The sequence below is a fragment of the Malania oleifera genome, chromosome 4, assembly GCF_029873635.1.
Source record: "Malania oleifera isolate guangnan ecotype guangnan chromosome 4, ASM2987363v1, whole genome shotgun sequence".
Classification (NCBI taxonomy): domain Eukaryota; kingdom Viridiplantae; phylum Streptophyta; class Magnoliopsida; order Santalales; family Ximeniaceae; genus Malania; species Malania oleifera.
Window position 1 is genome coordinate 83760742 of NC_080420.1, and position 8540 is coordinate 83769281.

The following is an 8540-nucleotide window of genomic DNA, read 5'->3' on the forward strand; positions in this document are numbered from 1 at the left end:
AGCAAACTAGATACAACGCATTATGGTGGCTCGAAATTGTTCGTCAATCATCGAAAGGTAATTGCTACAAAACTATCTGACCATTACCTGACAAGTATTATTTATATTAACACAGATGAATTCATATTAATGAACTTTTATAAGATAATGTAGCGTGATCCCGTCACTGGCGACCTGGAGTCGTGGCCAGATCTATATCAGAGAACACATCAGAGGACATCGGGGGAGTGCTGCCAAGGTGCGCAGATGAAATATGTAAGTCAAGCAGATTATTTAGTTCATTATCTTATTCAAAACTTCAGTTGTATTCTTATTTCTTCATTTTCATCATTTTCATGACAGAAAATAGGCAAGGATGCTTGAGCTGCGGGATGCACCCCTGGCAGAGGGCAGTCAACCGATGACAAATGATGAGATCTACACTCAGGTGCTTGGGGAACGATCAGGTGGCTGGTTGAATGGTCTTGGGAGTGGATATGTCACCCCAAAATCATCATCTTCTTTCAGTGCGGCGTCTCGTGCTAAGATTGACTGAGAGCGTCGAGCCACGAGGCTCGAGAGGAGGTGATGGTTATCTGGATGCAAATGGTGGAAGCGGAGAACCAGCAATTGAAAGAAAAGATCTCGAACTGGGAAGCGGAGATGCAAGCCATGAAGAATTGGAAAGTGCAGATCGAACAAATGATGCGCCAATCCCGTCCAGATGATGTGGGTGACTCCTCTCATTAGAAGGTATGTAAAAACTAGTAACAATTATTTGAAATAGAAAATGCATGAGGATTTCAATTAGAATAAATACTTTATCCTTTTTTTTTACTTTCAAAATACATCAATAGATATTTAATAATTATTGGTATTTTGTGCATGATCCACATATGATAGCATCTCTAGGGTAGTTTTGTTACGAAATGTAATAGTCTCAAGCCATATTTTGATGAGTTATTATCAATTTTAGTCCCAAATCTCACAATTTTGTCCTATAAAAGGTATCTTACAATTTTGTCCTATAAAAGGTGTCTCACATAATTGTAGTGTGAATATGTGTAATCTTCAACCCCCTTATGTACAAGATGTCCTATGTAAAAGCTACTATTCCCAAAATTTGAGAATATCTATTTCTTTCTTATTACATGTTAAATAAAATAATTAAAAATATACCAAGAATAACTATTCCCTTAATTTCCAAAATTAACTATTTTCCATCTTATTTGAAGGAATAACTATTCCCTCAAACCAAGCAAACCATAAGAATATTATTATCATAGGAATACTCCTACAATACTGAATACCCACGATTTTAAGTTAACAGGCAGGATCCAACAGTATATTTATGAAAATTTAAGAGAGGATGGAAGTAAAACAAAATTAATACAAGGATAGAAAATTAAGTCAGAGAGGAAGTACATGAAAACTATCAAATTCACAACATTAAAGTATTCATTTCATAACAATGTTCCTAAATTAGCAAACTACTGAAGAAGTTAACAAATAGCAAGAAGTTCATCAATCTAGCTTAATAAGCATGCACATCCAAACAAACTGCAACTACCACGGAAACAACCCCAGGATAGGTCCTAGCCTATCCAAGAGCCTCTTGTAGATTCACTTGAAGCATGAAGAACAAACTAAACCTCATATAAACATCACCAACTCAGGCCTACTGTATATGTTGCTCTCCTCATCCTCCAACATAGGATAAGCAGCCACTAGTGCATCTTGAGCTCCAATATACAGTGAGTTATAAATCTTCCAGTAAACTTACCTAACCTTTCTTGTAGGATGGAAGAGCCCTTGCAGACAATAGTTTAGGACTGCAGCTACACCCAAGGCAACCCTCATCCCTTCTATGGCTTCCATGACAGCATTAATAACATGCGGAGAAGTCTCAAATATGTTTGGCCATACATAATTCAGCAAGTGTACTAAAGCATCCTCACAACCTAAACCAGCCACTCCCAAAGCCATGTGCTTAACAGCTGGGAAGCAGTTTGCCTATGTACCAAATCTCTATCCACGAGAGCATCCTCAAGTAGTGGAGTGACTGCATAAATATAATCTTTACCCATTTCACCAATCAACTCAAAAAGAAAAGAGAATGATTTTAAAACACCATTCTGCACATTGAGTTCTGGTACACGATACTCATTCATTAATGCTGGTAGTACTGTAAAAGGAGAACATGTTTTTGCAACTACTGCAATTGCCACAGTAGTACACACATGGTTCTTACGCTCCTGCACTTTGAGATTGTTCAATAATGTTGCTAGGACATCATGTGGTCGAATGGCTTTTGCAATGTAGCCAAACGTGTTGACAGTTGCTCACCGGATACCTTTTTTATGGGCTTTAAGCATCTCAAGAAGTTCAAAACAATTTACTCCAAAGAAGGAATGCCATAGATGGGTTCATTCCTAAAACTTTGTGACCTCAAGCTTGTCAAAATAACTAAGAGTTGTATCTTAAATATTGAAAATATTTTGAACTTTGTATTGTTATGGCTATCTCTTGTCATGATTTACTTAATCAATTCAAGTTAATATTTCATGAGTGGCCAACAAGTAGTTTATAAATTATATTTCATGTTTCAAAATTTTTATTTGTGAATTTCTTTATTTTTCTTTATTTTTAGTAGTACTTGTAATTTATTTACATTTGTATCTAAAAAAAATTTCTCAAAAGGCTAGGCTTTAACAGATTGTAGGGCATATTTATATATGGTTTTATTTATTTCTGTTAAAAGAGAAGGAAAAACGTCTGGCAAATCTGGGAATTTAGATGGTGTTTCTGCTTCCTTAGTGGGCGAGGGATGTGATCATGATGGGAGATTGCCAGAGAGTATCTTTCAGTATTTATTGATGGGGGTGGTAGGGATGTGAGGGCTTCCGGTAATTGTGGGGGATAACATTCAAGCCAAGCTTGGAGCTGCGAAGGAACAAAGGAGAGGTGAGGGAATTAGTTGTGATAGTGATAGAAAAGGACCAATAAGGTTCATTCTTGCAGGCAGCTGTTTCTTGTAATTGTTGTTGCTGTTCTGATTCTTCTTCTAATTGGTTGTCAAGTGAAGATACTGTAATCTCTGTTGTGTGTGTATGTGATCACCTAGCCCTGCTTGCAAATGCTTCTAGCTGCTGCTAGATTAATCAACCAAGGTCCTGGACATACAACAGAGGTATTTTTTTCCTTTTTCTCTTCATATTTTTTTCTCCTTACTTTACTTGACCAAATGCCTTTCCATGCCCATTTCTTTCTCCTCTATCACAGCAGTGATGACTGCTGCCTGGTCAGTGCAATGGCCAAGTCCCAAAAATGGCTGGTCTGAGAAGGGTAGAAGAATATGGTCATTTGACTTAGCATCTTTTTCCATAGCATCTATTCACGTTGTTTAGCATAAGGATCTTTCGGAGGGTTGCCTCCCAAGCAAAAAAAAAAAGGGAAGAAGAAGAAGAAGAAACCTTTGTTAGTCTTCCAACTAAGCTTCCAGGGGAACTTGCTGCTGGTTACTGCTGGAAATATGAGTTTCCTGTAGTTGGAGGTGACTGCCACTATTGTTCAGGGTCCACTTTAGTTCACTAAAAATGTTCTGGAAATAAACTTTGTACAAGCTGCGAAAAAAATCTACAGAGCTCTCAATCTCCCTATCATGGGAATTTCTGAATAGTGGAATAGTAGAGGGGAAGTGGTATATCGCCATGGTTAGGGACGTGTACTATGGGCACTGACTAGCATGAGAGCCATTGGACAAGAAATGAATTCCTCAGCTCGTTTTTTTATCAAAAATAAGATAGGTCATGAAATATGTTAATGGTTATTTAGTCTTTTAGAATTATTATTAATAGCTATAGTTTGGTTCGTAACAAGTGTAAGTTAGAGGGAGAGACCTATTTTTGAGTTTAAGTCTTCCATTTTACCCAATTATTCAACTTGGTATTACAGTATGATTCTGAAACCAAAACCCTATGTGTTAACACCACCATCAAAATTGAAGCCTAAAACCCAAAATTTGTTGCATGTCTATCAGTATAGAAGATTTTTCAGCGATATTATAACCCTAAAAAATAGCCAGCAGCAGCAGGAAGTCAGACCAGTCGCTGGTTTTCTGGGTGACACTGTCAGTTCAAAAACACCAAACCCACCATAAATTTGTCAAAATCAACACCATAGTCACCCACAGGCACTGCTGATTTGCCCGCACTGAAATATCACCTCCACGCAGTGTCTCATGGAACCTCACACGCTGGACGAAGGCTGCCAAGGCCGACCGCATGCGCCGGCGCATGAAGCCACTTTCAGACATGGTTTTGACCTGAAATGATTCAGCAGTGATCCAATCCATCTATTAACATGTTATTGGATTTTTTTCGTGATGTTTTTTGGCCAAAGCTCTCACCTTTTTTCATTGCTCATTTGCGGGACCCAAGGAATGGTTCTTTGATGCTTCGTGAAGCAGTTTATCAATGCTTATTGAGTTTATTGGGTCTAAAATAGTGGGATTTGCTGTGTTTTTTGATTTAATGTTCTAATTCCTTCCATGTATCAAAATATCAAGTTGTTCGACATGTGTATTGCTCAAAGATCTAATCTTTGTTGTGACCATGCACTCATGGTAATTTGTTAGTTGTGGTTCGGTGTTAGTAACAGTCATTGGAGACTCTCTTGGAGCAGTGGCAGTGCTCATAAGCTATTTTTTTGTAAGCCATGGTAATTTCAGTGATTCACTTCTCCAATTGTTCTAGTGCTGTGAGTTGCTTTCTTGGGGTTGTGTTTGAGTTTCTGGGTGCTACGGCTGTCTTGTACTGATTTATTTGTGACTTGTTCATGGTTCTGATTGTTCTAGCAATTAGTTTCATGATTTATTTGTGAAGCCACTTTTCATCAGCTTTAATCATGGTCATAGCTCTTTTGATACCCATCCAACATCTGATATTATTCCACACAGCTGATGTGAAATTGCATTTGAAGAACAAGTGCTCCAAAGTTTCTGATTTTGACTTACAGAATGTATATAACCGGTCCATGTCTTCTGCTAATCTTCTTATCACACGTTGGAAGTCTCCCTTTTAGCCCCAGCCAAAGGCACACAGAATGTTTGAGGAGGATACTGCTAAACCAAACATCCCTAGCCCATGGCAGTTTGGGGCTTTTGATTCTCCAAAATTCATAGTTGAGCTACCCCTTATTCTCCCAGTTTTTTATCATATCAATAGCAGCCATGATTCCCCCAGTTTTCTCCACGATCTGATCTCTGATGCTTATAACAGTTTTTTAAACAACGGAGAAACATTCAACCTCTCGGATTATGGAGTTTAAGATTTCTAATTTCCCTGCATAAGATAGTGTATGGCTCGGCCATTCTCTAAACATTCCAGCAATTCGGTTGATAAATGGGGAGAAATGGGAGGCATTTAATCTGGAAGAAATAAGGGGAATGCCAAGATACCTAAAGGGCAAGGCACCCAACTTCAAACCAGAGAGATTGATAATACTCCCCAGCTCCTCAGGCCTGATACCAGCTTGATAAAGCTCAGATTTCAGAAGATTGCATCATTTATTGATTTCTAGAATTAAAAGAAGAAAAAAAAGTAACACGCACACAGAGGCTCTTGGAAAAAGTAAACATAGCTTTAGTGCTTCTATGCGGCCATTACATCTTAGAAATAGAACCACTTTATTTCCATTACTCATCAGTATTAATATCCCAAGGATATGAACATGCAAAGTTGTTTGGCTATCCCATTCACTAGTTTATCAGATGAAGCTACAATCTTGGGGATGGGGGGATGGGAACAGGTTGTGCTCAGAGCAATAACTGCAACAATTAGACGTATCAAGGAATAAGATACATATTGAAGTTATGTTTGTTGCACGGAATGCCTATTCCTAAAAATGTATTGCTTATAATATATTAGTTATCTGAAAAAATATTATTATCATAAAGCAAATAAGAATGTGAAACTTTCTATAACTCCATAACAAGGAATAGAAAATGAATAATTATTCTCAAGTTTCCATGAAGTTTAGCAGTGAGCTCTGGTTGTGACAAGAAGATTAGCAGCATTTTTCTGTTACTGCCAATTTCAAAGATTTTTGTTCGAATGGTTGTTGGTGTGAATGTGTGATTGAGATTTCAGTCTTGCTTAAAATGTACAATTTGTGAGCTATGAATGGTAATAAGTATAAATAGGGTGCTATATATTCATGTAGTTTTTGTTTAATGAAATGGGAGCAGCATGCTACATGCTCCTTCTGTTAATTAAATGCATGCCTCTGTTGATCACCTTAGCCATCTAGCTCCAACCAAATATTTATGCTCTCCATCTCATTGGAAAGCATTGGAGAATGGCCTGTAAGAGAGATTACTCATATTAATAGAAACTCTTTGGATAAAATTGAACTGCCAAATGAAGTTTGGCTACCACTGAACTTTTTAGGAGATGTTTAGGATTTTATTTTATAAAAAGGAAAGTGTGACTCATGAATGAAATGGTTATTTAATTGGGTCAAGAGCCTAAATATGTATCTCCCCCTCAAAACTCAATAAAGTTCAAGGCATCCTCTATTTTCTTCTTCATTTTAATCTTCGATCCATTAGGGGACAAAACTCTGTTCCCATCATCACCTTCCTTCAAGCAGCCCGAGCCACTCATTTTCAAATTTCCATGAGCGGGAAACTTGTCGGGATACTTTCCACACACCCAAATATGAGAATCCGACCAAATTAGAGGTTAAAATCAAGTCCAAGATAGAATCTGCCGCAAACAAACCCAAGATCAACCTCAAATCACACCAAGAAAACACCGATCCGCAAGATTCAAGGAAGAACACCACACTCCACTCACGGCTTGCCCTTCCTAGAGAGAAGGGAGAGAGTCTCTCTCTAACAAGCCAAGTGCCTACAGTTATTCGTTGTGGACTATGTGGTCAAAGCGAACCTTGGAGAGGCTATTTATATCTGTGATTCCTTCTAGAATACTAAATTTTGTAGTCGTGACTGCTTTTTGAACTTAACCTTTCAAGTTCTATAGTGTTACTTTGTGCTAGTGTATGCTACCTAATTTGCATTGTTGCTGTGTTTTTCATTCTTTGTATTGGTGTGTACTGTCTATATTGAGGGGTGGATTTTTTCGTTTTATACAAAGAAAGCTTTGCTGATATTGTTTACATTCAAATCGTTGCAATCAAACTGATTGTTTACAATCTGATGTTTCCTCCTACAATGATGTGATTTATTTTCAAAAACCGTATACTAATTTTTTTAACTTTCTTAATTTGTAGGGTTTGCAACTGTGACAACATTAGGACAATGTCATGTAGCTCGAATGCAGCTTTTCGCTTTTTTTTTTATCTGAACAAATGAAATGTATTTAAATTTGAATTTGTATATGTATTTGAATTTGTGTAATATATTTGCATTTAAATTTGAATTAGAATTTTGAATAATTTATTAATTTTATTGCAATTATGGTTTAATGTTATGTAATTTAATTACAGATTTTTACAGGAATTAATTATTTGGAAAAAAAATTAAATTCACTATTAATTGTGCAATTTAAGTATTAGTGACGATTTCAGAATCGTCACTAATACTATGGCTTTAGTGACGGTTTAAAACCGTCACTAAATCCATAAGTAATCTGCAGAGCAATAGTGACGATTTTAGAACCGTCACCAATAATTGACCAATTAGTGACGGTTTTAAAATTGTCACTAATAATAGAGCAATAGTGACAAATCTAAAACCGTCACTAATAATGGAGAATTAGTGACAATTTTAAAACCGTCACTAATACTGTGGTTTTAGCGATGATTTTTGCTCAATCTGGTTTAGAATTTATAGTGACGAGCTTAGATCTTTAGTGACGGTTTTAATCCGTCACTAATACTCTATTGCCAGTGACGATTTTAATCTGTCACTAACACTCTATTATTAGTGATGGTTTAAAAAATTCGTCACTAATAAGTATTAATAACGGCAGGTATAGCGACAAATTGAAAACTGTCACTAATACAAATAGTGACGGTTTTGTGAGTATTAGTGATGGTTTAAAACTGTCACTAATAACCTTATTTTTTGTAGTGATCCATTTCTTCTTCACTACTAGAGTTTTCTTTATAGGTTTTACAGACTATTGATTCTTGGGCTTTGGTTTTTCCACTCCTTTCATTCATAGCCATTTCGTATGTGAGAAGTGATCCTATAAGTTCATCTAGGGAAGTGTTTTTCAAACTTCTACCTTCCGATATGGCAGTTGATTTTGGTTCCCATATAGGTGGCAGCCCTCTAAGAATTTTTCTTATCATCTCATAAGTAGTGTAGGTTTTTCCCAAGACATTTAGGGAATTTATTATGTGAGTGAACCTAGTGTACATGCTAGTTATAGATTCATCAAAGTTCATCTTAAAATCTTCATATTCGCTTGTAAGCATATCAATCCTATTATCCCTAACATCTATAGTCTATTCGTAAGCGACTTCTAGCTTGTCCCATATTTCCTCAGCCGTATTGCAAGTCATTACTCAATTAAATTCATTAGCATCTAAAG

The 8540-nt window shown here is 36.7% G+C and overlaps 1 pseudogene; it reads right to left on the minus strand.

Moving 5' to 3' along the window:
* Window positions 1-1632: 1632 nt before the first annotated feature.
* LOC131153850 (uncharacterized) lies at window positions 1633-4333 on the minus strand (annotated as a pseudogene).
* Window positions 4334-8540: the final 4207 nt, after the last annotated feature.